The sequence below is a fragment of the Vulpes vulpes genome, chromosome 14, assembly GCF_048418805.1.
Source record: "Vulpes vulpes isolate BD-2025 chromosome 14, VulVul3, whole genome shotgun sequence".
NCBI lineage: Eukaryota > Metazoa > Chordata > Mammalia > Carnivora > Canidae > Vulpes > Vulpes vulpes.
In genome coordinates, this window is record NC_132793.1 from 18,389,439 (window position 1) to 18,417,131 (window position 27,693).

A 27,693-nucleotide genomic window follows, 5' to 3' on the forward strand; every position below is an offset into this window, starting at 1 on the left:
TCTTATATACTGTTTGTGGAATGCAAATTGATATAATTCTTAATGTGGTTTGGCAATATGGGCCTTAAAAATGTTCATACTTTTTGGGGTGCCTTGGTGGCTTACTTAAGCATCTGACTATCTCAGCTCAAGTCTTGATCTCAAGATCATGAGTTCAAGCCCAGCATGGAGCCTACTTAAAAAGTCCATACTTTTTTTTTTTTTTAAAGATTTTATTTATTTATTTATTCATGAAAGACAGAGAGAGAGAGAAAGGGGGGGGGGGGCAGAGACACAGGCAGAGGGAGAAGCAGGCTCCATGCAGGGAGCCTGACATGGGACTTGATTCCCAGACTCCAGGATCACACCCTAGACCGAAGGCAGATGCTAAACTGCTGAGCCACCTAGAGATTCCCAAAAGTTCATACTTTTTAACCCAGGGATTTAAATGCTATCTATCCTAAGGAAACCTATGGAGAGATGTTTATCCCCACGTTATAAAGTAAATAAAAACAAAACCACAATGAACATATTCAAGTGCCCGACACAGAGCAGTTAAATTATGTACATCTGTGCAGCTAACAAAATTCTACAAACAAAATGAAGTTAACAAAAATAAGCATTTAGATTTTAATGACATAGGGAAGATGTTTATGTGGTTTTTAAGGATGCTAAATGAAAAAATAGATATACTTTAGAATAGATTTATCTAGAATATCAATTCTATAAGAAAATGTACAAAGAGAAGTAAACAGTAACAGTAATTGTTTTTAAAATTTGGATTATATGAAGTTCCCCCCTATATTCTTACATTCTTTTGTATTTTCCACATTTTTACAGTAAGTATAATAAGGAAAAATATTTTTAAAAAATATTTTATTTATTTATTCATGAGAGACACACAGAGAGAGGCAGAGACACAGGCAGAGGGAAAAGCAGAGGCTCCATGCAGGTAGCCCGATGTGGGACTTGATCCCGGGTCTCCGGGATCACGCCCTGGGCTGAAGGCGGCGCTAAACTACTAAGCCCCCTGGGCTGCCCTGAAAAAATATTTTTAAATTGTCAGGTTGTCTCACAGAGAAATAAGAATAGCCAATGATCACATGAAAATATTTAACCTTAGTACTAATAAAAAATGAGAAGAATGCTCAGTGACATGAAAATGCCTGTTGCATATATTTAAGTGGAAAAAAATAAGAATATGTACACTATAATCCCAATTTAGTTAAAATTGTATGTGTATCAAAATGTTGACAGTGCTTGTCTCAGGGTGGTTGGTATCGTTCATATCAGATGACTTTTCCTTTTCTCCTTGATGCTTATGATTTTCATTATGTGAATTTTCTGCCCTTATCATCTTACCTGTTCTTCTATATTTTTTGGTTTTCCTATATTGAATGTGTGTTGCTCTTATAATCAGAATTTTTTTCACACATTAAGAAATATCAAAATGGTCACTCCATTCTTTACACCATGCTCTTCAAACATGCTTGAAATGTTTAACTTGGGTGTTAGAGTCAGAAATTTGAGGGAACTCTATGCAATTCAGTCTTACAAATTAAATGTATACAATGATGTAAATTTCTGTAATACTTTTTATATGATTTTTAGTTTATTTATTCATGAGACACATAGAGAGGCAGAGACACAGGCAGAGGGAGAAGCAGGCCCCACGCAGGGAGCCCGATACGGGACTCGATTCCAGGACTTGATTTCCAGAACTCCAGGATCACGCCTTGGGCCAAAGGCAGGCGCTAAACCGCTGAGCCACCCAGGGATCCTCAATTTCTATAGTACTTTAAAGAGATTTATCTTTGTCTAAAGTATGTTTGAGCCCTTCAAATATCTTCTTATATGGTCAGCCACATAAGTGCAACATGATGGAAAACTGCTTTTGCCCTTTTTTTTTTTTTTTTTTGCTTTTGCCCTTTTTTATGAAGACTTTTGAGCTTTTTTATTTCTAAAAATTGAGATACCACTGACATACAGCAAAATGTACAGATTTTAAATGTATAGTCCAGTAAGTTTTGATGAATGTTTATACCTGCATAAATACCACCCCAATCAATGTGTAGATCCTTTTTGTCACTACTGCTGCCTTGTCAGTCTTCACCATCCAGAGGGAATCTGTATTCTGATCTTTACCACCATAGGTTAATTTCATTTTTTCTAGAACTGCATATAAATAGAATCATATAATATATTATTTATGTCTAGCTTCTTTTGCTTAACATGATGAGATTTCATCCATATAGTGCAATGGATTCTTTCTTTTTTGTTGCTGGGTGGTATTCTATTGTGTGAATACCACAATTTGTTTATCCACGCTCGTGTTTACAGATGTGTAGGATGTGTCCAGGTTTGGGCTATCTTAGAATCAGGGGTGGCTTTGTAGCTGTGTTATAAGCCCAAGCATGCCACCCTGCTTCTCTTTTCCTGTCTAGCATGCTTGCAGATGAGGCATTTGCCCTGCAGTTAAGGGCTTGTTTCTAGGAGCTTGTAACTAAGACCACCACAGAGAGGGCACAGAGCAAAACTAAAGCGGCCAGACAAGTCCAATGCAGATGCCTCAGGAGTTCAGCTTCTGGGCACAGAATGGCAGGCCTGTAGATGAACTGAAAGCTCCTTTTACGGGGCGGGAGACAAAGCTAAGCAGTGAAAGAGCTCAGGGTATCCAATCAGGGACCGAGAAAGCCCCTACTACTTGGAGACCAAATCACAGCAGCTGTTTGAGGTTACTCAGAATGCTGAGCATTGATCACACCGAGAGTGGGGCGGGGTGCTTCCTCACCCCAGCTGGCCCGGCAACAAGTATTACCCGAGTGCCCATCTGGGCTCCCTTCTGCTGGGGCTTCTGGGGTAAGGAGCTCCAGCAGGACTTGAAGCACTTGCTCTGCAGCCTCCGACTGCTCTTCCAATATGAGCTGTGTAAAAAACCCACGACCTCTTGGAGGTACGTGATCTGATAACTAGAAGAAAAACCTCCTCCCTAGGCTCAAGTGACTGTCATACATGCAGGTATTCAGTCCATTGCCCAAGAACAGGAATTATGAGTTCTAGGTTTAAGAGGTCCAAGATATGTATTCCTGGGACAGAATAGGGCACAGCACCCCCTCCTCTAATCTCATTGCTTGTGGAGTTCATTTCCCTCTGTGCTATCACCAACCAAGGGGGAATATGGCCTTTATCTCATTTCCTTGGGCAAATGCCCCTTTATTACTACATCTATCTCTTGAATCTTAACACACAGTTCAGGTTAACTGAGTGTAAATAGAGCTGAGGAAATGTGGAGGGAGAAGTACTGCTATTCAGTTAGCTTGTTGAAAACACTCTTAGAGGATGGGATATTGTGGGGGCCCTCATTAGGCAGTGGCAGGACCATGGGAGAGGTGCCCTCCACCTGCCATGCTGTAGAAGAATTTATGGCAAAACTCTTGCCATGAAAGGTGTGTAGATCACAGAAGTTATACTGACCAGCTTTGCTGGTAACTGTGCTAAAAGAGCCATCTGACGCTTGGTAGCAGGCCCAGCCAGCAAGGAGTCCACTCCCTGTACACCCTAGGCCAGCTCTCCCCCTCCCTGGACTGTTGTCTGTCTGTTCCCTCGTTGTGTCAGGTACTTACCTGATTATCTTCTGCCCCTCATTTCTTGTTAGGTCTGTTTTTTTTTTCCTTGTCTCCGTTTTCCTTGCTCTCTTCAACTTAAACTTTCTGGTTAAAAAACAAAACAGATATCAGACTTTCTAACTTTGCATTAACTGACATTCCCTGCCAAGGCACCGCCTCTGAGCACCTGCCAGAAGATTTTTTTTTTTTTTTGCCTTTGGTTTCATTATAGATGACAAAACATGGAGTTAGGTATCTTTTCCCCAGGATTTGCTTGCTAGTTGTCTATTTCAAAACCAGACAGTATTTTCTGATTGAAGTTATTTATAAGCAGTTTGATTCTTAAAACTCTTTTTGATGTTACTGGAATCACTATGGACCATGAGTCCCATGTGACCCATATGTTGAGAAGAGGTGTAAATTGAAGCTTTGAAAAGTTGGCACCAAACATGGAAACTGAAGCAACCACTGCCCATCAGACTAATAATCTACTGGTCTTAAGATGACTTTTACTTGTGGGGGATATATAATTTCCTTGAAATTAGTCTTAGAAAAAGCCAGAGTAATTTTTCCTGGGTTATTAGGTTATCTGCAATTATAATTTTGATACAAGAACAAAGAACAGGGATGCCTGGGTGGCTCAGTCAGTTAAGTGTCTGCCTTTGGCTCAGGTCATGATTTGGGGTCCTGGGATCAAGTCCCCACATTGGGCTCCTTGCTCAGCAAGGAGTCTGCTTCTCCCTCTACCTCTACCTCTACCTCTACCTCTACCTCTCCCTACCCCTGGCTTGTGCTCTCTCTCTCTCTCAAATAAATAAAATCTTAAAAAAAAAGAAAAAGAGCAAAGAACAGATTGTGCCCAGACCAAGTTACATTTATAACTTCAAACAATTATATTCTCATGGATTTTAGCAAAAAAAATCTTAGAGAAAAGACTTTTGGAAAGTCTTTCTCCCCTCCCTACCAGTCTTTGGGCTCTAAATAACCAAGTATGTTTGAACACATTCTTTGGCAAAGTAGTTAATATTTCATAATCAATTTTTTTGGGATTTGAACTATGTGGAAGAAAGTTCATGATACCATTCTGTGAAGTATATTAATATATTTTTAAAAACGATTTTATTTATTTGAAAGAAAGAGCAAGAGTAGGAGCAGAGGGGAGGAGCAGAGGGAGACGGAGATGCAAACACCCTTCTGAGCAGGGAGCCTGATGTGGGGCTCCATTCCAGGACCCTGGGATCATGACCCAAGCCAAAGGTAGATGCTTAACCAACTGAGCCACCCAGGCACCCCTAAACAACTTATTCTTATCAGCGAACATAAAGGTTCCTGTGTATAAATTTCTCTACTAGGAACTGAAGATGATGAAAATTAATTTTAAATGAGGGAAGTGAAAAATCATTGAGTTCTGGCCTTTTCTGTAGGCAAAAGCAAACAGTAAGACCCTGAATAGTTGATACTGTGTCTCTGGAATATGAATATTTGGGCTCTCCATGGCAAGTGTAAACTTCATATTTGTGACTTACCTCCAGAGTGTTAGTAGATTACCATAGAGATACAACTAAAGGAACTTACTGCATTACCTTATCAAGCATATTTTAAGATAAGTTAAAATTACATCATAGAATGGAAAGATATCCCATGTTCATGGATTGGAAGACTTGATATTATAAAGATGGCAATACTACCCAAAGTGATCTATAGATTCAGTGCAATCTCTACCAAAATCCTGGCAGCCTTTTTTGCGGAGATGGAAAAGTTGATCCTAAAATTCATATGGAATTGCAAGGGGCTCTGACTAATCAAAAAATTCTTGTAAAAAAAGGATGACATTGGGGATCCCTGGGTGGCGCAGCGGTTTGGAGCCTGCCTTTGGCCCAGGGCGCGATCCTGGAGACCCCGGATCGAATCCCGCGTCGGGCTCCCAGTGCATGGAGCCTGCTTCTCCCTCTGCCTGTGTCTCTGCCTCTCTATCTCTCTCTGTGACTATCATAAATAAATAAAAAATTAAAAAAAAAAAGGATGACATTGGAAGAATCATACTTTTTAATTTTAAAAATCTACAATAATCAAAACAATGTGGTACTGGCATAAGGATAGACATAGAGATCAATGGAATGGAACTGAGAGTCCAGAAATAAACCCATCATCTATATTCAATTGAGTTTTGATGAGGGTACCAAGACTATTCAGTGGGGGAAAGGACAATCTCTTCAACAGATAGTGCTGGGACACCTGGATACTGACATGCTAAATAATAAAGTTGGATCTCAACCTTACACCATATACTAGAACTAATTCAAAATGGATCAAAGACCTAATTGTAACAGCCAAAACTCTTAGAAGAAAACATAAGGGTAAATCTTCATGACCTTGGATTTGGTAATGGATTCTTAGAAATGACACCAAAAGCACAAGCAGCAAAAGAAAAAAAAATAGCTAAATTGGATTGCATCAAAATTTAAAACTTTTGTGAATTAAAGGACACTATTAAGAAAGTGGCAAGAAAATCTAGAGAATTGGAGAGAACAGTTGCAAGTACTAGGGCCCTAGTATTTATAATATATTAAAAACTCATAACTCAACAACAGAAAGACAATCCAACTAAAGTATGGGCAAAGACTTGATTGGATAGTTCTCCAAAGAAAATATAAAAATGGCCAACACACCTCTGAAAAGATGTTCAACATCATTGGTCATTAGGGAATTGCAAATAAAAAACGACAGTGAGGTACCACTTCATGCCTACAAGGATGGCTGTGATTAAAACAAAAGAAATGTTGGTAAGGATGTGTAAAAATTGGAACCCTTATGCTTTGTTGGTGAGAATGTAAAATGGTGTAGCCACTGTGAAAAACAGTTTGGCAATTCCTCAAAAAGTTAAATATAGAATTACCATATTACCCAGCAGTTCTGCTTCTAGATATATACCCTAGGTAATTGAAGATATATATTCAAACAAATACTTGTACACAAATACTCATAGTAGCACTATTCACAGTAAGTAAAGGGTGAAAACACCCCAAATGTCCATCAGTGGAGGAATGAACAAAATGTGAAATATTCATACAATGGGATATTTTTCAGTCTTAAAAGAAGAATGAAATACTGATAGATGTTATAATGTAGAAGAACCTCAAGACATCATGCTAAGTAAATGAGGCAGACATAAAAGATCACCCATTGTGTGATTTACATTTGTATCAAATACCCAGAATAGGCAAATCCATAGGGACATAAAGCATATTGGTGATTGCCAGGGGCTGGAGCAGGGGGATGGCAGTGACTACTTAATGAGTACAAGGTTTCATTGTGGTCTGACTGAAATAGTTTGGAAGTAGGTACAGGTGATGGTTGCAGAATACAGTAAATATACTAAATGCCAGTGAATTACACACTTTAAAATGGTTGAGTTTATGTTATGTGAATTTTTAAAAATTACATCATATAGTTTTTATGATCTCATAAATAACTCTGGCTTTGCTGTCATAGTTACCTTGTGACTGTTGGAACCCATGTATTTGCAGGATTTGTACACTGGGAAAGCTCTTTCCAGCTGTGGGCAGGAAAACTCGAAGACAGATGATCTCAAGTGGGTTTCCTTCTAAAATAACAATTAAGAAATATAGTTTTGCTTTTTTCATTTTTACCTGTAGAAACTGGTAAAACTCCTAGAATGGGCCCTGGGTTGTTTTAAAATGTGATATGGACTAATGTTGGCTAGTTTCCTCACTTAGCTTGAAAAACTATGTTTAACTTTATATTATTTGGATCTGGAAAAGCTTTTGGTTTTATGAAAATTAAGAGTAATTTTAAAAGAGGAGCACCTGGGTGGCTCAGTCAGTTAAGCGTCTGCCTTTGGCTTGGGTCATTATCCTGGGGTCTTGGGATGGAGCCTGCATCCATCCTCCATTGGCTCCCTGCTCAGCGGGGTGTCTGCTTCTCCCTCTCCCTGTAGTCCACCCCCTGCTCCTGCTCCCATGTACACTTTCTCTGTCTCTCTCAAATAAAAAAATCTTAAAGAATCTAAGCTATATATGTGTAATTGCAATAAGATTTTTCTAATGGTTTGCTGTGCTGCACTGCTAGAGATTTTTGTGACAATTTCTAAAATCATCAACCATCATATATACTTTTTATTGTCAGTGAATTTGGTATCAGGTATAAGAAAGTTCTGTTTTCAGATCAATCAAACAGATTGTGCAAAAACTAAAAATCTTAGTTTCTTATTTTTATCTTTATAACTTTTTTGTTTTTTGAAGGAAAGACTTTAGGTTAGATTCTGGCAAAATACCTGTCATTGAGAAGAGCTTCTCAGAAAGGTAGAAGTGCTTTGCCAATGATCATTAAGCTTTTCTTTATGATGAATTGTTGCTTCTGTTCTATAATTCTACTTCTGCCCCTGTGATATTTGTAGGCTTGTTTCTCCAGCAAATGTATTTATGCTAATTGTCTTGCACACCCCCACCTGACTCAAAATATGCCATCTAGGCTGAGAGGTTGTAGACATGAAGCAAACAAAGCTAACTGGTTTGAAGGATTGAACCTACAGTTTTTTGACATCATTAGCATCACGTTCCACTCAATTGAACTAGAGTGTGAAAGAACAAATGCCTTGCTTAAACAAAGGTTTTGCAATTTCAAAGTTAGAAGGGATCTGGTAAGCATAGCAAAGTATCTAGAATAAATATAATAAACTGAAGTTGTGGATAAAATATTTGGCTTCTAATAATTATTGCTTCTGATTTCTACAAAATTAGGAAGATCTGCTTCTTGTTATGTTCACTGTATAATGTTTTAAGAGATCAGGTTTTAAATTGTGGAGAATTCAAAGTTAAATTTTTCAATAAGTTATTAGGAAAATTTTCCCACAAGAGCAAATTTAACTGGACATGGTGGTACTCTACCATGACAGCAATCAAGGTATACAGAGGCCACCATTTACATGGGTTTCTGTTTGTCGAGGGACCCCGCCTTTGATTTTCCTTACTTAACCTTTCTGTGCCTTAGTTTCCTCACCTAAGCAATTAGAATGATAGAATCTATTGCATATGGGTGTTATCAAGATTGAATTAATGTAGTTAAAGCTCTTAGAACAGTGCCTGATACAGAGTAAAAGCTCGAGATATTAACATTAAAGACCTAAGAATAGGGGATCCCTGGGTGGCTCAGCGGTTTGGCGCCTGCCTTTGGCCTAGGGCGCGATCCTGGTGTCCCGGGATCGAGTCCCACGTCGGGCTCCCGGCGTGGAGCCTGCTTCTCCCTCCTCCTATGTCTCTGCCTCTCTCTCTCTCTCTCTCTCTCTCTCTCTCTCACATAATAAATAAATAAATCTTTAAAAAAAAAAATAAAGACCTAAGAATATGGGATGCCTGGATGGCTCAGCGGTTAAGTTGTGATTTCGGCTCAGGGCATGATCCTGGAGTTCAGGGATCGAGTCCCACATTGGGCTTTTTGAGGGGAGCCTGCTTCTCCCTCTGCCTATGTATCTGCCTCTCTCTGTGTGTGTCTCTCACAAATAAAGCCTTTAAAAAAATAAAAAAAAAATACATAAAGGCTTAAGAATAATGGTGAAGGATGAGGAGGAACTACTTTGGTGAGGGTTTTTTTTAAGGGCAGCCTTGTTTACATTCACCGATACTTAGTTTTGACCCTCTCCTGTGTGCCAAAGCACTGTTCTACCCAAGGTTCTGAGAACCTCTACTATACTCACTGTAGGGCCACTTTACTGCTAATGGGCATCTTGACCAAAGAGAATGCTTTGGGAAAGAAAGGGAGGGAGGGAGGGAGGGAAGGAAGGAGGGGGGAGGGAGGGAGGGAGGAAGAAAAGAAAGAACTCAAAGCAGTGGTTTTTCAACTGTTTCCTGAGAAATTGTAAGATTGCATGAAGTGTCTCTAGTGGTTTTGTTGCAAACACATAGTTAACTGTCTCATGCATTTGCCGAGAGTTACTATGTGCCCATCATTGGCACTGGGCAGAGTGGGACTACATCGGGGGAAGGGTCAGAGACAAAGATGATGATAATGTGGTTCCTTGGCCTGGATCTCACAGTCCAGACCATTTTTTGTACCAGTAGAATCCATGCCAGGAAGGCCCCAGGGCTTTGAATGGAAGAGCATCAGAAAACAGCACATTCTTAATGGTGTGCATTCTTGGAGTTGTAAGGCCACACGTCAGCTAATTTGCTCATCTCTGTTAAACCATCTCAAACTTAGCTGGAAGATGGACAGGGAAACTCATTGGTGGAAAAAGTGTTAAAATTACTGATTTTATGAATCATCTAAAATTACAGATTTTATGAATCATCTTGTTCTGATCTGTTATCAGAGAGAATTGAGTTTGCCTTATTTCTATTTATATTTTTTCAGTTTCTACTAGCATTTTTATAGCTTCAAATTGCTAGTTTGTGTTTGTACAACCTCTTTATACTCTCCTTCCTCTCTGCCTCCGGCCTTGGTTTTTCTGTTTGTGTATAGTTGTGGTGGAAATAAATTAGGAAAGGAGATTGATGAGCTTGGATAAGTCTGCTTCCTAGAAGGTACTCTATCTCTTCTCACGGAGTGACTGTGCTGCTTCTTTTGCAGGGTGTGAACTGCAGCTGCAGAAGCAACAGGTGGACCTTTCAAGATGCATACAGGGCTGCAAGAAATGAGGGGAGAGGCTGGAGAGACCAATGAAAGGTGGAAGAAGCTTGTTTCCTGGGTAAATAGTATGCTTCTGAATTCTAACAAGTTTCTTGCCATATCAGTTGCTTTGTAACACCTAAGTCTTCAGAGGTATATTTAGTCTTTGCATTGTTGTTAAATATTCTTTATTTTCTCATCCTTCCTGTTTTATTGCTTAGCTCTTTGATAAAATGATTCTCCTTTTTTTTTATTAATCTAAAAATCTGCATTGAATATACAAGTTAGGTGATTTCTTAGATCACTTGATAAGAATGTTGGCTGACTGTTGGGTATTACTAAAGTTGAGCTGTGTATTGTGACTCTGTGATTTGCAGGTGTAGTTTGAGTGCAAGACTTAAACTTCTGTTTTATGAAATGAATGACTTGAAAAACTAGAACACTAGTCTGAATTCCAGTTATTCGAGCTGTGTGCTCAGGCTGCCCTCTGGAATAGGAAACATTTTTCAAAGCTAAATATAATACTAAAGACAAAGCAGACTGGCAAATAATCAATGTAAATAGATCTAGCCTTCACTGCTGAAGTAGATGTGCCCTGCTTAAGGTTTTTTGGGGTCATTTATTTATTGAGTTGTGAACTCAGTTTAAGCCTCTTGGTTTGTGCTTAGATTTGGGGGGTTTGTTGTTGCTGTTAAAGCTTTTTAAATAAAGGAAATATATTGCATTATTTTTCATTATAAAGTTAAAGTTAAGAACTTTTCTTTAATGTGCCAAGTAGAAAGTTTTGGAAAGAAAGGGAGAGGAAATGGAGTCAGAGTCATTGATGGTATATAATGCTGGAAGTTCTGTGCACATCATCTTGACTTAGACAACTCCATGGCAACATCACTCCTCCACAAGCCTGGAGCCACACAGTCCATGGGAATGTTTCTACTATTATAGCTTCTGGAACTTCCTGGCTTATAGTGGGTTGCTGCAGGGCTACTATTAGATACATGATACCTTCCAGCATGCTCATTCTTTGAGTTGTAGGCTAAGTAAAAACTGTTTAGTAGCCATTTATGTGAATCCTCTAAATTGGAAATGGCATGAGACCAGCTTATTTATACACATTTTCTACTGCTCACCTTCACACCAGCTGTTCTAGTCACACTGATCTCCTCGCTCTCTCAGTCAATCCAAAAATGCTCTTGCCTCAAATCTTTTCTTTTCAGAGGGCCGCTTGGATGGCTCAGTCAGTTAAGTGTCTGACTGTTGATCTTGCTCAGGTCATGAACTCAGGGTTGTGGGTTTGGGTCCCAAGTTGGGCTCTGTGTGGAGTCGGCTTGAGATTCTCTCCCTCTTCCACTGCCCTTCCCTGATGCTTGCACTTGCTCTCTCTCAAATAAGTAAAATTTTAAAAAAGAAACTTTCCTCTCAGATAGCCACATGGCTCCTGTCCTCTTTCTCCTTCAGGTTTCTGCTGGGGGGTGAGAGGGACGATGAAGTTAATAGGGCAAAGCCAAATTGGAATCACCAGGAACTCTGTTGTGTCAGCCTCTGCTCTTACTACCTGGCAACACTGAGACATCTTGCCTCACTCCAGCGGAGCTCATTTGTCCCACTCCATTCCTACCTATCAAGTACCATGTTTTATTTATTCTACATATCGTGTTCTTGTTAAACTTTAAGATCTTTATTTTTTTTTAAGATTTTATTTATTTATTCATGAGAATACACAGAGAGGAGAGAGAGAGACAGAGAGGCAGAGACAAAGGCAGAGGGAGAAGCAGGCTCCATGCAGGGAGCCTGACGTGGACTCGATCCCAGGTCCCCAGGATCACGCCCTGGGCTGTAGGCGGCACTAAACTACTGAGCCACCGGGGCTACTCCTTTAAGATCTTTTAAAATTGATCTTTCACTTTTAAAGGCACATGCCATTTGATTCAGCAATTGTATTTCTAGGAATGTATTCACATCTGACCTCATACACGTATGCAGGTGTTCCACCTCAGCCTCCGTTGAACCCTGCTGTGTGCTTCCTATCTTCCACAGCATTCGCAGAGACTACCTCCGTCCTGCTGCCATTATGTTATTGTGGCCACAGGTCACGTCTCCCTCCAATAACTTGGGTAGCTGCCTGCTTCTTTGCCTAAATTGCAGTATACTGGAGACATTTGCACAATAGCTGATTTATCTCCCTTCAGGTTTCTGCTTTTGAACTCCCATTCCTTTACATCGGTCTTTCTCTTCCCATTTGCGAATGTCTCAAACAGTTACACTTTTTGCTTTGGGTGGTTTTTTTTTTTTCATATTTAGACAAGTAAACATATAAGGTGGTATCTCTTCTAGGCTGCACACTAGAATCACCTCAGAAGCTTTATGAAATACTAATGTCTGGTCACACCCCCAGGGATTGTGAAACAGTTTGTCTGGGTTGAGGCATAAGCATCAGCATTTTATTTATTTTTTATTTTTAATATATTTTTTTAAAATTCCAGTATAATTAACATAACAGTGTTATATTAGTTTCAGGTGTGTGATAAGTGATTCAACAATTCTATACATTACTCAGTGCTCATCCCTATCACCTATTTCACCCATCCCCCTCACCCACCTCCCCTCTGGTAACCATCTGTGTGTTCTTTACAGTTAAGAGTCTCTTTTTGTTTGTCTCTCTTTTTCTTTGTCCATTTGTTTTGTTTCTTAAATTGCATATATGAGTGAAATCATATGGTGTTGGTCTTTCTCTAGCTTATTTCACTTAGCATTATACCCTCTACAACTAAATTGTTGCACATGGCACCCCTAGAATTTTACATTTTTGTAAATTTTTTTTAAATTTTTTTAAATTTATTTATGATAGTCACAGAGAGAGAGAGAGAGAGAGAGGCAGAGACACAGGCAGAGGGAGAAGCAGGCTCCATGCACCGGGAGCCCGACGTGGGACTCGATCCTGGGTCTCCAGGATCGCGCCCTGGACCAAAGGCAGGCGCCAAACCACTGCGCCACCCAGGGATCCCCTAGAATTTTACATTTTTAATAGAAAATCCATTTATTGGGTTGCCTGGGTGGCTCAATGGTTGAACATTTGCCTTCAGCTCAGGTCGTGATCCTGGGTCCAGGGATTGAGTCCCACTTCAGGCTCCTTGTGGGGAGCCTGCTTCTTCCTCTGCCTGTGTCTCTGCCTCTCTCTGTCTCTCTCATGAATAAATAAATAAAATCTTTATTAAAAAAAAGAAAATCCATTTTTTTAAAGATTTTATGTATTTGAAAGAGAAACAATGAGCAGTGGGGAGGGGCAGGGAGAGAGGGAGAAGCAGACTCCTCACTGAACAGGGAGCTTGGGGATGCCCGGGTGGCTCAGCGGTTGAGTGCCTGCTTTCGGCCCAGGGCATGATCCTGGAGTTCCCAGATCGAGTCCCACATCAGGCTCCCTGCATGGAGCCTGCTTCTCTCTCTGCCAATGTTTCTGCCTCTCTCTCTCTGTGTCTCTCATGAATAAATAAATAAAATCTTAAAAAAAAAATGAACCGGGAGCTTGATGTGGGGCTTGATCCAGGACACCTGGGATCATGACCTGAGCCAAAGGCAGACGTTTAATCAACTGAGCCACCCAGGCGCTCCTCTAAATTTAATAAACATAAGCCACTCCCCTACAATTTTATTGCCTTTCTTTATGTCCAGTTGTTGTAACTTCATGCATTTTTCTTTAATTAAATTTACCATAGTATCACTTTTAGTCTCTTTACAGAAAGTTTTAGTAGAAATATAAAACTTTTAAAGTAAAAAAGGCAGTGAAAAATCAGTTTCCTATTCCTGTTCCACAGGCAGGCAGTTCCCTCTCCCAAGTCAGCAACTCCTGTCCATTTCTTAAGGTTCCTTCTAAAGTATTTTGATTTTTGCTTTCAAAATAACTACTTCCTTCCTTAAAAAAAAAAGTTTCTCCGGGTTTTTTGTTGTTTGCTTCTCAATGTTATTAGTGGTGCGCTTAGTTTTTATTTTTGTTTCTTGACAGTACTCAAAGCAATGTTTGTCTTCTGTTCATTGTCCATAGATACCTTACATGATGATTTTGTTATATTTTCTAACTCATTATTGTCATTTCAGAACTTACCTCTTTCAAGCAGAATATTGTTGGATTTTGTCTTCTGTTCAACCAATCTTGAAGATGCTATGACTTAACGTCTAAATTTATCCTCCTGGATTCATGGCTGCTATTGCATTTATTATGTTTTCTATATATAATTTATTTCTTGATTTTTATATTTCTTTGTTGTCTCTGTTCTATCTTCTGTTTTGGGGAAATTTTTTCTTCTTTTAACTTTTAAATGAATTTTAAAGGTGAATAGTCTTTTGAGCTTTCTTATTGCCAGAAATAACATTTGTTTCTATATTTATTTACTATCATCAAAGCAAAAGCAGGAACTTTCCTTTTCTTCCATATAAGGAAACTCAGTTTCTCCCTGTCTTGGCATCCCCCTCTCCCTATTCCTTATCTCCCCCTCCTTATTTTTTCCTTTCACATTTTACATTTGTTCTGTGAGGTAGACTCCTTTTTCTGGGCTTCAGCCTGGTACTCATAAGTATTTTGCTATTCCTGATGCAGTGAGTTAATGACCACTGCAGTGTCACTCTGAGCTGGATAGACACTGAGGTAGGTGCAGGAGTTACAAAGATAAAGGCAGTTCTGACCTTGCCTTCAAGGTTCCCTTTCTGGTTGAGGAGGTGGCACACATGCAGACTAACTTGATGGCAGAAGACATAATATGTCCGGTATCTTGGAGACACAGAGGGAGGGAGGGCGGGATGGACATTTGGAGAGTCAGCAAAGGCATTCTGGGAGCGACTGCTGCTATACCAGGAGAGCTTTCTGAGATGGAGGATAAAACACAAGGGCCACGACCTGAGGGTGCTCAGGTTTGCCACCCGAGTTCATCAGAGCCTGGCTGGAGAGGACACCAAGCAAGGGGATTTGGTTCCACACTGTGAAGCACCTTGAGTGCCTGGCCATCAAGCTTCCATTTGGATGCTGTGGGCCACCTTGTAGAGGCTTTAAAGCAAAGGAATACTGTGCTCAAGTTTGTTTTTAGGAAGATAAGTCTGGCTACAGTGTGAAGCACAGCCTGCAGGAAGTCAGTCCAGCAGCTCTGGCAGTGATTTGGGTGAGAGGTGGTGGGAACTTGAACAAGGCAGCAGCAGTGGCAATGGAGAAGAGAACATGAGGTGTTTGGTAGCAGTACCTAAAACGCTAATATCTGACTCAGGTGAGATTGGGAATGAGAGGATGACTGGGAGAGGTTTGTTGATCTGTTTTAGGGAGGGTGATAGCAGACAGTGGAAATATCAGCCAACTTATGGAGTGGGGTATATGGTGCAGAGACTCATTGGAGAGAGATAAAGATTTTATTTTAGGATTTGTTGATTTTAAGAACCCTGGAAGAGATCTAGGGAAACATATCTAGGGGCAGCTGGAAACATGGGTCAGAAAGTCAGGGGTGTGGTGTGAGGGCTGGAGATAAAGGGTAGGACACGCTTGCTCCAAGGTTGTCAGAGTCATGAGAATAGATATAAACTCACCGGTAGAAAGAACATGTAGGCAGAAAATGAAAGGGCTTAGGATGGTCTCTGGGCAAAGACTGGTTCTTTATGTGCAGGAAATTGAGATGTACTAAGTACATATGTCCATGAGACATACTGTAGTATTTGTCTCACACAGGGTGGTGAGAACTTTTTCAGACAGCGTATTTTATCTTCTCCATAGCCTGTGTTTGGAAATTATTACCACTACTTTGTGGGCCAGAAAACTAAGACTCCAAGGCATCGCTAAGCCAGTAAGTGGGATTGTTGTAATGAGGAGTAAATGAACTACTGCACCTGAAGTGCTCAGAATGAACAGTGTCCACTGCATGTTGTGTGCTCTACTCTTGTTAGCAGCTCTTGTTATTTTTGCTGCTGCTGTTGTCCTGGGGGAAGATAGAAGCCATGAGGGCAGCCCGGGTGGCTCAGCGGTTTAGCACCACCTTCAGCCCAAGGTGTGATCCTGGGATCCCAGGATCAAGTCCCACGTCGGGCTCCCTGCACGGAGCCTGCTTCTCCCTCTGCCTGTGTCTCTGCCTCTGTCTCTCTCTTCTCTCTCTCTCATAAATTAATAAATAAAATCTTAAAAAAAAGAGAGAGAGATGATGTTTTCCTGATTGCCATTTGGACCACACAAATAAGTGATAAATTTATAGACTGTTGAAACCTTAACTGAAAAACTAAAAACAGGTAAGTCCTGGGGGCCAGATAGCATTCCCCCAAGTTCCTAAGGAATTCAGCAATGAACAACTTTAACCTTGGTCCAGATGTGGCATCTGGAGTTGCAGATGTCCACTGTGTGGCCTCACCCTCCCCATGGCAGTGTTGGATTGCTTTCTCTCAAATACAGGCTTATAAAATTTTTATTTCTACCTTACTGAATAGTTCTTCCAAAAAAATTGTTATTCAGTTTTGCTTACCCATCTGCAAATAAAAGATGCTGGGCAGCCAGCACACAAAAGTGACTTGCCTGAAGTCCATTGTAGGGTTAGGATTTCAGCCCATGGTATCTGACTTCAGTGGTATTAAAAGAGGAGAAAAGGTTTACTGGAATGTATATATATCAAACTATAATGATATCTTAGTTCAGAGTGCTGTTAACAAAATACCACAGACTCGGTGGCTTATAAACAACAGGAATTTATTCCTCAGTTCTTGTGGGCAGAAGTTGAGATAAGGTACCAGCATGGTCAGGTTCTGGTGGGAGACCTCTTTTGGGTTGCAGGTGGCCTTTTTCTTAAAAAGTATCCTCATGTGGGGGGGGGGGGGAGTGAGAGAGGTCAGAGGTCCCATCTGTGAGGGTCCTAATCCCACTTAGGAGAGCTCCACTATCATAACCTAATCACCTCCTAATGCCCTGCTTTCTAAGACTGTTACATTGGGAGTTAGAATTTCAGCATGAATTTTGGGGTGGACACAAACATTTAGTCATAATAAGTACCAATCTCTAAAAGTATGGTTATGAGCTCTCCATAATTTTTTTACAATAATATTTTTGTGAGCAGAAAATATAACACCTTGAACAGGAGTAATTAAGTGTTTGCAGGACAGAAATAATATGAAATCATATCAACTAATCTCTTAGAGTTTTTAAGGAAAGTGAGCAGACTTGTGAATGAGGGAGATAGTCCCTTAAGAAAGAATTTGCAGGGCATCTGGGTGGCTCAGTCCGTTAAGTGTCTGCCTTCAGCTCAAGTCATGATCCCAGGGTCCTGGGACCAAACCCGCATCAGGCTCTCTGCTCAATGGGAAGCCTGCTTTCCCTCTTCCTCTGCAGCTCCTGCTGCTAGTGCTCTCTTGCTCCCTTGCTCTCTGTCAAATAAATAAATACAATTATTTTTAAAAAAGACAATTTGATTCATCTAAAATAAACTCTCACATGTTTATTAACTATAAAGGAAAGAAAAGATAGTAACTTTGTAGCAGAGAAACCAGGTTAACCAAATGATCACGGTCAACAATCACTGGTAATAAGAGCTATTGACATCATGAACTCTATGATATGCACTGAGGAGAGCACAACATCATTTCTGTTGTATTTTTTTTCAAAAATGCATAACCTCAGGGGGAGGTGGTGAAATAGGTGAGAAGAATTAAGCAGTACACTTGTCATGACGAACACAGGGTGATGTATGGAAGTATTGAATTATTGTGTTGTACACCTGAAACTAATATAATACTGTGTTAACTAACTGGAATTAAAAACTTAAGAAAATGTGTAACCTCAGTGTAATCATGAGAAAACATGAGGCAAATGCAAATTAAGGGACATTCAACAAAATAACTGATATTCTTTTTCTTTTTTTTTTTTTTTTAAGATTTTATTTGGGATCCCTGGGTGGCTCAGCAGTTTAGTGCCTGCCTTTGGCCCAGGGTGTGATACTGGAGTCCTGGGATCAAGTCCCGCATCAGGCTCCCTACGTGGAGCCTGCTTCTCCCTCTGCCTGTTTCTGCCTCTCTCGCTCTCTCGCTCGCTCTCTTTCTCTCTCTGTCTCTCATGAATAAATAAAATCTTTTTAAAAAATATTTTATTTAATTGGGGGAGAAAGCATGTGCCTCAGTGCTCACATGCTCACAAGTAGGGGGAGGGGCAGAGGGAGAGGGAGAAGCAGGCTCCCCACTGGGCTCAGAGCCAGACACAGGAGGGCTCAATCCCAGGACCCTGGGATCATGACCTGAGCCAAAGTCAGGTGCCCAACAGAGTCACTCAGGCGCCCCTTAAATAACTGACAAATATTATTAAGTATCAAAGACTCAAATGACAAGGAAAGATCAAGGTTCTGTCACAGGCTGCAGTAGACTAAGAAATGACTACATACACTAGGGATTCTGGATAGGATCCTAGAGCAGGAAAAGGACATTGGTAGGAAAAATACTTGTGCAATTTGAAAAAGATGTTTATAGTATTGTACCAGTGTTAATGTCCTGGTTCTGTTCAATGCACTAGGCTGATGTGAGTTCATGTCAGGGGAAGCTGAGTCAGGGATATATGGAAACTCTACTATTCTTGCAACTTTTCTATAAGTCTAAAATTAGCTGAAACTAAAAAAAGAAAACTTTGACAAGATTCGTTACCAAAGTTTTCTGTATTCTCCCTCTCTCATTTTCTTTTCAGTAAAAAGCCATCATAGGTTAGAGAAACAATTTGGTCCTGGGTTAGAAACTGGCTTAAGAATAAGAAGCAAGCTTGGAGTTCAGTCCCTCTGAGTGGGAAAATGAGAATGAGCTTGCCACAGTGTTGCATATGGGCTTATTTTATGATGTGTTGAATTTCCCACATCCTTCTAAAGCTCTTCTGATGGGAGATTTTTCTGAAGTTTTTATGAAGCCAAGTGGGCAGAAAATTAGTGCCAAGATACTGCACTTCTGGGACACCTGAGTGGCTCAGTGGTTGAGCGTCTGCTCAGGTCGTGATCCTGGGGTCCTGGGACCGAGTACTGCATCGGGCTCCCTGCAGGGAGCCTGCTTCTCCCTCTGCCTGTGTCTCTGCCTCTCTCTCTCTGTCTCATAAATAAATGAATTTAAAAACCTTAAAAAAAAAAAAAGATACTGCACTTGGAAAAACAAAAATCCAAACCAGACTTAAGAGTCATGAGTCCAGGCCAGCCCAGGTGGCTCAGCAGTTTAGTGCTGCCTTCAGCCCAGTGCCTGGTCCTGGAGACCCTGGGGTCGAGTCCCATGTCTGGCTCCCTGCATGGACCCTGCTTCTCCCTCTGCCTGTGTCTCTGCATCCCCCCCCCTCTGTCTCTCATGAATAAATAAATAAAATCTTAAAAAAAAAAAAGTCATGAGTCCAAGGATATCAATTAGTACTCTAGTGTTCTCTGAGGATGTCGCTTCACTGTTTGTTGCTGAGGCCAAAATGGGCTTGAAAATCAGTGCCCACCCAGGTAGAGATGACCAAACCTAAGCAGCCCTCTGGAAGCATATGTAGATGAAAGTCTCTCCTTGGTCATTAAGAAGCAGGCAAACTTTAAAGCCTGGTAAGTAGAAAAATCATAACAGATAGAGGTTTTTAATGTGTTCAAATGAAGACTGTTGCAAAGAGACAGCAGACTGGGAGTCTGCATGGAGTCTAGGAGGATTTGGACTCTGCCAGGGTACAGATTGCTCTGTCCACAGTGTGGAAGATGCTCCACTGGCCCAGAACAGACATTTCGGTTGCTGCAAAACTAGACTTGCTACATATGCAGGTTGAAAGCCGCCTTTTGGAGCTCTACATTTTTACCTGATTAGGGATGGCCTGATTAGGGATTCTGTTTCTCAGATGCTTCAATGTAAGGAAAGGACAGCTCTGTGTAAATGATAGGAGCAGAGGCTCCTGGAAAGCTGTGCCCCCTCTAAGAATGAGGAGGAAGATCTAGTGTATCTCCATTGAGTTTGGTTTGTATTAAACCAGTTCTGGGCCCACCCACTTAAGAATTTCATAATCTCAGTGAACTAAAAAAATACTGTTTTTTTTTTTTTGTTGTTAGGAATATTGTATTTCTGAACTTAGAAAGCTGGGGACTAGGCCATTTTCAGTTAACAAGTATTTTATGAGCACCCATTGTGTGCCAGGCATTGTGTTAGCCCCTGAGAATATAGCAATGATCAAGAGAGTCATGGTCGCTGCCTGCATGGAGCTCACAGACCAGGAGACTGCACCTCTGAGTCTGAACCAGCCCACCTCCCTCCCTCACATGGCTTGGTTTACACCAGATAAAAGTTTGCCCATATATAATTCTGGAATTTAAAAACCTCCTAATGCATATTTGTTATTTTAATTTCATTCCAACAGTGCTTAAAAGATGTTTTCATGTATACTTCATACATTTCATTTATGTAACTTTGAAGTAATATTTCATGCCTTTAATCATAAAGCACCATTTCCCCTCTCCGGACCACTCCCAACAGATTCTGATGTTGAAGATGCTTTGGGAAGGGCTCTGATTACTTATGGCAATCAGAAATATGTTTACCAAGGCATAGTGAGCATGTAGAGGTGTAGTGTGGCCAGCTGGCAGTGTCCAGAGGGAGCCAAGTCTTCTCTGCTGCATAGACATTTCTCCCTTCCTGAATTTAATCTCTCAGGTCAGATTCCAAGTTGAATCTCAAAGCAATGAACCAGTTAGAGTGATGCTAACTAACTTGATTCCAAAGCACTGTTATTCTCTTCCCTGGCCCTCCTTCGAGAGGCTGTGGGCTTTATTGAATAGAGATTTGTCCTCATGCCTTGAGTTGGTAAAATACTAATGATTAGGAATTTTTAGTTATCCTATTTAAAAAGTACAGTGAATAAGCGATGAACAGCATTTCTTATGTATCAGAGAAATCAAGGATAAGCTATTGGTTGACAATTAATTTGGAAGGCTCACCTCTACTAACCCGGTGGAGCATATAAATGGTCATTTTTTCAAAGTACTTTTGCAGAACAAAGTCTACATTCATTAGCAGAGCTTTCCACCATCTGATCCTGATCCCTTTCCAGCCACAAATTTTCCAACCCCCTGCATAGCTTCTATTACGCCCTAATAGGCTCTGTGTACTTCATATTATCGCATCATCAAGCTTTCTCTGTTTTTTTTTTTTTCTGCCGTGAAGTCTTAGATCATCCAGTTCCCACCACCACCCCTTCCCCTTGAAGATGCCTTTGGTCTTCCCCTGGCATTATTTTGAAAGAGAGATACTAGATGCCCCCCCCCTTTTCTTTTTACAAATGAGGAAACTGAGGAACAAAAATGTTAAGAATTTTGCCCAACGGAACAAAGTGGTGGAGGTGGGATTTGAACCCAGGTAGTCAGTTAGGAGTCAAGGCTTCTAACCACTACTTGATAATGCTAGAAGCCCGTGCTCTTTGCTGTGTGCTATACTGGGATGATAATAGCTAGCATTTATCAAACACTGGCTATGTAGCAGGAATTGGGCTATGTGTTATATGTTTATTATCTTAATCCACATAGGGCTTGGGGCTGAGCACCTTGTAATAGGCAGTACTACACTGTAAGCCTAGTAAGTGTTAACAAGTATATGAACAAGTGGATGAATAACAATAGGGAGAGGGTTTAGGAAGAGAACTAATGTGTGTTGAGTGCCTTCCGTTTTTTTTCCCTAGAGAATGTTTTCCCAGTATTTTATTATAAAAAATTTCAAGCGTTCCACAAAGTTGAAGAATTTTACAATGAACAGCTATACACCCACCACAAGGTTTCTACCATTGACATTTTACTCTATCCTATCCCTTTATCTAGCCATCTATTCATCATATTTTTAAATGTATTCCCCCTCAGTGCTTCAGCATACCTATCACTATGTAGAGGTCATTATTTGCTTCTATTAATTTTTTCTTTTAAGGTAATATTTTCACATTTCATTTTAGTTAAATTTTAACTGTACATTTGCTGAGTTTTGACAAAGGCATACACCTGTGCAACCCAAACTCCTTTTTTTTTTTTTTTTAAGATTTTTGTTATTCATTCATGAGAGACCCAGAGAGAGAGAGGCAGAGACAGGCAGAGGGAGAAGTAGGCTCCTCACTGGGAGCCTGATGCGGGACTCCATCCCTGGACCCAGAGTGACGCCCTGAGCCAAAGGCAGACACTCAACCACTGAGCCACGCAGGTGTCCCTTTTTTTTTTTTTTTTTTAAGATTTTATTATTTTTTTTTAAAGATTTTATTTGCAACCCAAACTCCTACCAAGATACTATCATTACCCAGAAAGTCATGTCATGTCCCTTCCTAGTCAGTGCCCACCCCTACTTCCTAGAGGAGTATCTACTATTTTTATATTGTATATTGATATGCTTTTTTTGTTGTTGTTCCAGAAGAGTTTAAGGTGGCTCATTCAAATCCATAAATACAGCAAGAAAACATAAATGAGAACTAGGTGGAAAAAAAGAAACTAAGGTAGGAATGCTAATTAGAGCTAGGAGAGCACCATGATATACCAGGCACATTTATAAGTAATGTATTGCTTAATCCTCATAAGAGGTATACATAATTATTTCCATTTTATAGATGGGGAGACAGTATTTGTGTCGCTAGTAAGAGGGACACTTGGGAGGAGGTAGGGGGTGAGGTAGCTAGGTGATGAGCATTTAAGGAGGGCACATAATGTAATGAGCACTGAGTGTTATATACAAATGATGAATCACTGAACTCTACCTTTGAAACTAATAATATACTATATGTTAAATAATTGAATTAAAAAAAAGTAATAGAGATGCTCTTTGACGCTGAAGTCCATGCTTTTTCCACTGTAGCCTCCCGAAAATAAGACAATAGGTAAAATAAAGCTTCTTTTAAAAGTAAATATTATCCCCAATAATATGTGCTGAAGTATTAATAAAATATAGCAACGATCAAGAGAGTCATTGTATTACTTCAACGCGTTGGTAGATGGTGAAGGTGGGGTCATTACAATAGTCCTGCAGTATTTGCAAAGAGCTTTAAGGTTAAGGTTGGCTTTGAATTATCCTGTATGGTCCTAGAGATGGGCTTCAGTGTCCTCAGTAAGAGAAAAAGGCAGCTTTTCCAGAATTGGGGATAAAAATGGGAATTCTTAAAATGGTCTCGTTAGTTGTCAAATAGGGCAATAAAACACTAGCAAGGAAGCAAGCAAACATCTTATATATGAACAAGTCTTGGTCAGAGCTTTCAACTTTGACTTTAATAGGGTTCATTTGTTAGTTATACTACAAAAGAGTACAGGTAATATTTGGCAAAAGTATTGTAAATATCTAATGGAGGGCCTGAAAATCATTGTATATGCTACCGTCTACATTCTGTGTTGAATCTCCTTTATAATAATAGATAGGATGTAGAAGTAAAGGGTAAGAAAGAATTGAAGATTACTTAGAGGGTTTCTTACTTGAAATACCAGAAAAGGCATTAGGCCTTTGGTGGTAGGAAGGTAACCACAGGGCTTCTGGATAAAGATAGGGAAAGACTTTGAAAAAAGACAGGGAGGGACCCTGGGTGGCTCAGTGGTTTAGCGCCTGCCTTTGGCCCAGGGTGCGATCCTGGAGTCCCGGGATCGAGTTCCGCATCAGGCTTCCTGCATGGAGCCTGCTTCTCCCTCTGCCTGTGTCTCTGCCTCTCTCTCTCTCTCTCTCTGTCTTTCATGAATAAATAAATAAAATCTTTTTTAAAAAACAAACAGGGAAATGGGGGTGTTTTATTGATACCAACTTGGCAGTTTAAAATTGAAGAATTTCCTCCTCTGGGCTGTGCTGTCATTTTCATTTGATTTTTTATAACTCCTGTATCTTTGATGAGATTTTTAAAAAAATTGTTTCAGGAGAGTTTGTGATTGCTTGTTGAAGCATTTTTATGATTGCTTCTTTAAAGTCATTTGTAAGCTAATTTCTATATCAGATTCATCTTGGTATTGGTGTCAGCTGATTATCTTATCTCATTCAAGTTGTGATTTTCCTGATTCTTGGTGTAGTGGGTGATTTTCAGTTCTCTTCTGAACATTTTGTCTATTATGTTAGGAGATTCTGGGTCCTATTTAATCTTTCCTTTACTGGGAAGTCACCCTATTTAGGTTTAGCACACAGGTTGGGATCTACTTTTGTGGGTTATGAGTTCCACTGACAGTTTCTTTTCAGAGCCTTTGTTTTTGCTATTTTGATCAGCTGGGTTTATCTGGTGCAGCCAAGGCTCTCATTGGTCTCTGCTGGTGCTGATAGAGGGATGGAGCTTCCCCAGACCATGCTGTCTGGTGCCTGTAGGTGGGAGTAGGGAGTCTCTATCCTGCTGGGATGAAGAGTGCTTCCCCAGACTGTTTTGTTAGTGGTCTCCAGTCTATCTCTGTTGGTGCTGCCAGCAGAACTCCTGTTCTCTAATGGGAAAGGATGAGCCTACCTGGATTGTCTTCTGTTGCTAGGTTGGGGCTTGGAAACATTGGATCTTGGCACCTTCTGTTGGACTGGGGGTGGACAGCGGTCATAAGATGCTCTGCTGCTGTGTTGGTCCTTCAGTACTGGGGTCACTAACCTGTTGGCCTTCCTTTTTCAACCTTTCAGACTTCTCCTTTGGTTGCCTCTCAGGTTATTTACAGGGTTTTAAGTTGTACTTAGCCAAGGAGGTTGGGGGAGAAACCATTTACACCATCTTAACTGTGATGGTGTTCTATTTAACCATTTGTTTTTTGGATTATTCAGTAGTTTTAAATAGTTCTGTAGACATTGTTAGGGGGCGGGGGTGGCTTCCAACAGCCTGGACATCTGAAAGGCTTCCTTACTGCACAGATCCACAGGCCTGGGCCTGGTTGGCTGCCCAGCACAGGCTGTTACTCATCTGTCTTCCGCTTGCTTGGCTAGTGATGTCAGTTCTTTTTGTCTGCTTTAAAAGCAGGCATTTCTTATTGTTGTTGTTCTTATGCTCACTGAATAATGCAATAGTTTGTCACACTTCTAGCATGATTAAAACAGATAAACTATTGCCTTTGTAGAGCCTTTCCTTAGCCTATCATTTTGGTCGATTTTGTTTCTCTTTTGGCAAAGATTTTGTATTAAATTCAGCCGCGCAATTGTATCTAATTGTAACCTAACTATGAGATATTTAATTTTTATGTGAACATTTCTGTTTCAGAGCTGCAAAAACAATGGCCAAGTTTTTTCACAAATTAGTGTGAAAAATGTTTTGACCTTTCCTACTTGTGAATGTGGAATTTGAGGTCATCTCAGTTCTTCCACAGTAAAATGTACCTTAAAAAAATCAGAGTGGGAAATCCTTTATATTAGAAGCAACGGGTCCCTTTGTATAGTTTACCATAATAGTTTTGCACAAATAATTTCAGGTTAAAATTGCATACTATTTATTCCCACCCATTTCCTTTATTGGCTGTGACACACAGGAATTACGCCCATTGCTTGACTAACCTTTCTGACCTTTTGTTACTTGGCTATAAATTGACTTGGGTCTTTTGCAAAAACACTGTCAGGGGGGAAAAATCTTTTTGTTAGAACCCAGCCAACTCCTGCTTCAGTGCAGAACAGTTTGTTCTCCTGAAGAAACGAGCCAGTTCAGTGAACAGAAAAACATAGCCATAAACTGGCATCGCCAAAAACTGCAAAAGCGATTGCCCATGATCATTCCATAGAGCAGGGAACTTTGAGGCTCGGGGGAGAAAAATACAGTTTTGAGTTACAGGGGGTCTAGGCAAATGTAATAGACATGTTAGAGTTGTAACTTCTTGAGGGCCTCTTTTTCTGAGCTCTGGCAGTCACCAACATTTGAACATTTTAAATGGGAATATGGGGTTCTCCCTTTGCCTGCTGTCTGGTTTGCAGACTGCCTGTGGAGCATATAAGCCCTGTACTTGAGTTGATCTTCCCACTAGGTCTAGGTTGAAAGCTGCTTCTGTCCAACAATACAGACATTTCCGAGTGACTGCTCCGTGCGACCCATGGAGTCCTAGGTCCATTGCCCAGGGAAGACCTTTATAGTGGGCTAGTGAATCATACAAAAACGTGGAAAACTGTGACAGCATGGCAGCTGCAGTAACAAAACTGTACAAGACACAGACTCATTACTTGGCAGACTTTGCTTCATTTGAGTGACGTCTGCAGGTTGTCTAAGGAGTTTGCCACATAGATGAGAGGAGAAGGGTATAGTGGGCAACAAGGGGAGTGTGTGTGAAGTTGAATGGTGACAAGACAGTGTGGGTGTCCACGTACTGTGAGCAGAATTGCTTGGTATAAAGTATGAGGAAGGAAAGGAGTGGTGGATTGTGGAACTGGAGAGGGACGGGGACCAGTTAGTGTGTGTCTAACGTGCCATGCGAAGCACTTTGGAGTTTATACTGTAGGCCATGGGAGCCATGTCAGGGCTAGAAGCAGGGGGTTACCCTGGCGGAGTTGGAGTGGGAAGATGTGGGCTTGCAAGGAAGCGTGAGCTCAGGAAGGGATGGTTGGACCAGACTGGGAAAGGACCTGGACACCAGGCTGAGTGGGTACACTCTGGTGTGTGGGGCCTCACTAAAGGTGATGGGCAGTGTGCTTTGGAAAGGCACATGTGGTTGTGATGTGGTGATGCAGCAGTACATATGAGGAAAGGTGTGTATGCACAGGCAGTATCTGACACCGCCGTAGTCTGCACGTGAGAGGAGAGAAACCACACGTAGGGGCCTCATTGATGTCTGGGAAGCATGAGGGGTGAGGAGGAAGGCAGGAGCCCCGACACTTCTGCTGAATTCTCAACATGCCTGGCAAGGATACCTTCACATTTACTACCTTGTGTCATTTCCCTGTATGTGCTGATAGCATCCCATTTTATAAAAGAGAAAACTGAGGTTCAGGAGATTAGATACTTCACCCAAGACCCAAGTGACCTGTACTAGGAAGTTGCTGAGTCAGGGTTGGAACTCCAGTTTATCTGGCTCCAACCATAATGACCTACCAGTTTTGCTCTAGCTGAGCGCCCCCCACCGCCCGGTGTTAGCCCAGTCTCAAAATGCCTGCATGCTCTCTGTAAGAGCTATACCTAGAAATAATAACTCTACTAGTATTGAAAGTACAAACCTATTTTGAAAGCCTATTTTTCTTTTTCTTCTTACCTGTCCTCCCATGAAAATATCAGATATGTGATTTTACTCCTTAAAACCCCACCATTTTGGAAGAATTGGTAAGGGGGAAGGCCCAACCAAATTGGCAAAAAGTATAAATGGCTGAATATCCTAAAAGAAATGTAATTTTATAATGTTCATGTGAGTGTGTATATACAATTCATATTAGAATGATAAACTGTGGCTTTCAGTAATTAGAGAAACTTTTAGGACTAGTATGAAGTTGATTTAATTTTTAGTAAATGTTTCCTTTTAAAGATTTCAGAAAACATTTTTCAGGTAACTGTACTGTAGCTGAAGGAGAGGTTTACTAAGTAAAAACCATCTTTAGTCAAGTCCCAGGGCAAATGAAGGATTCTGTCTGTGAAAAATGG

At 40.7% G+C, this 27,693-nt stretch overlaps 1 protein-coding gene across 4 annotated transcripts in view; it reads left to right on the top strand.

Annotated features, from left to right (window-relative positions):
- Positions 1 to 27,693, top strand: part of ZHX3 (zinc fingers and homeoboxes 3) — a 125,068-nt gene that overhangs the window by 51,313 nt on the left and 46,062 nt on the right. For all 4 annotated transcript variants that reach the window (XM_026009661.2, XM_026009664.2, XM_072735854.1 and 1 more), the window contains exon 2: positions 10,170 to 10,287. The gene's annotated coding sequence lies outside the window, so the exon portion shown is untranslated. The remainder of the gene's footprint in view (positions 1 to 10,169; positions 10,288 to 27,693) is intronic.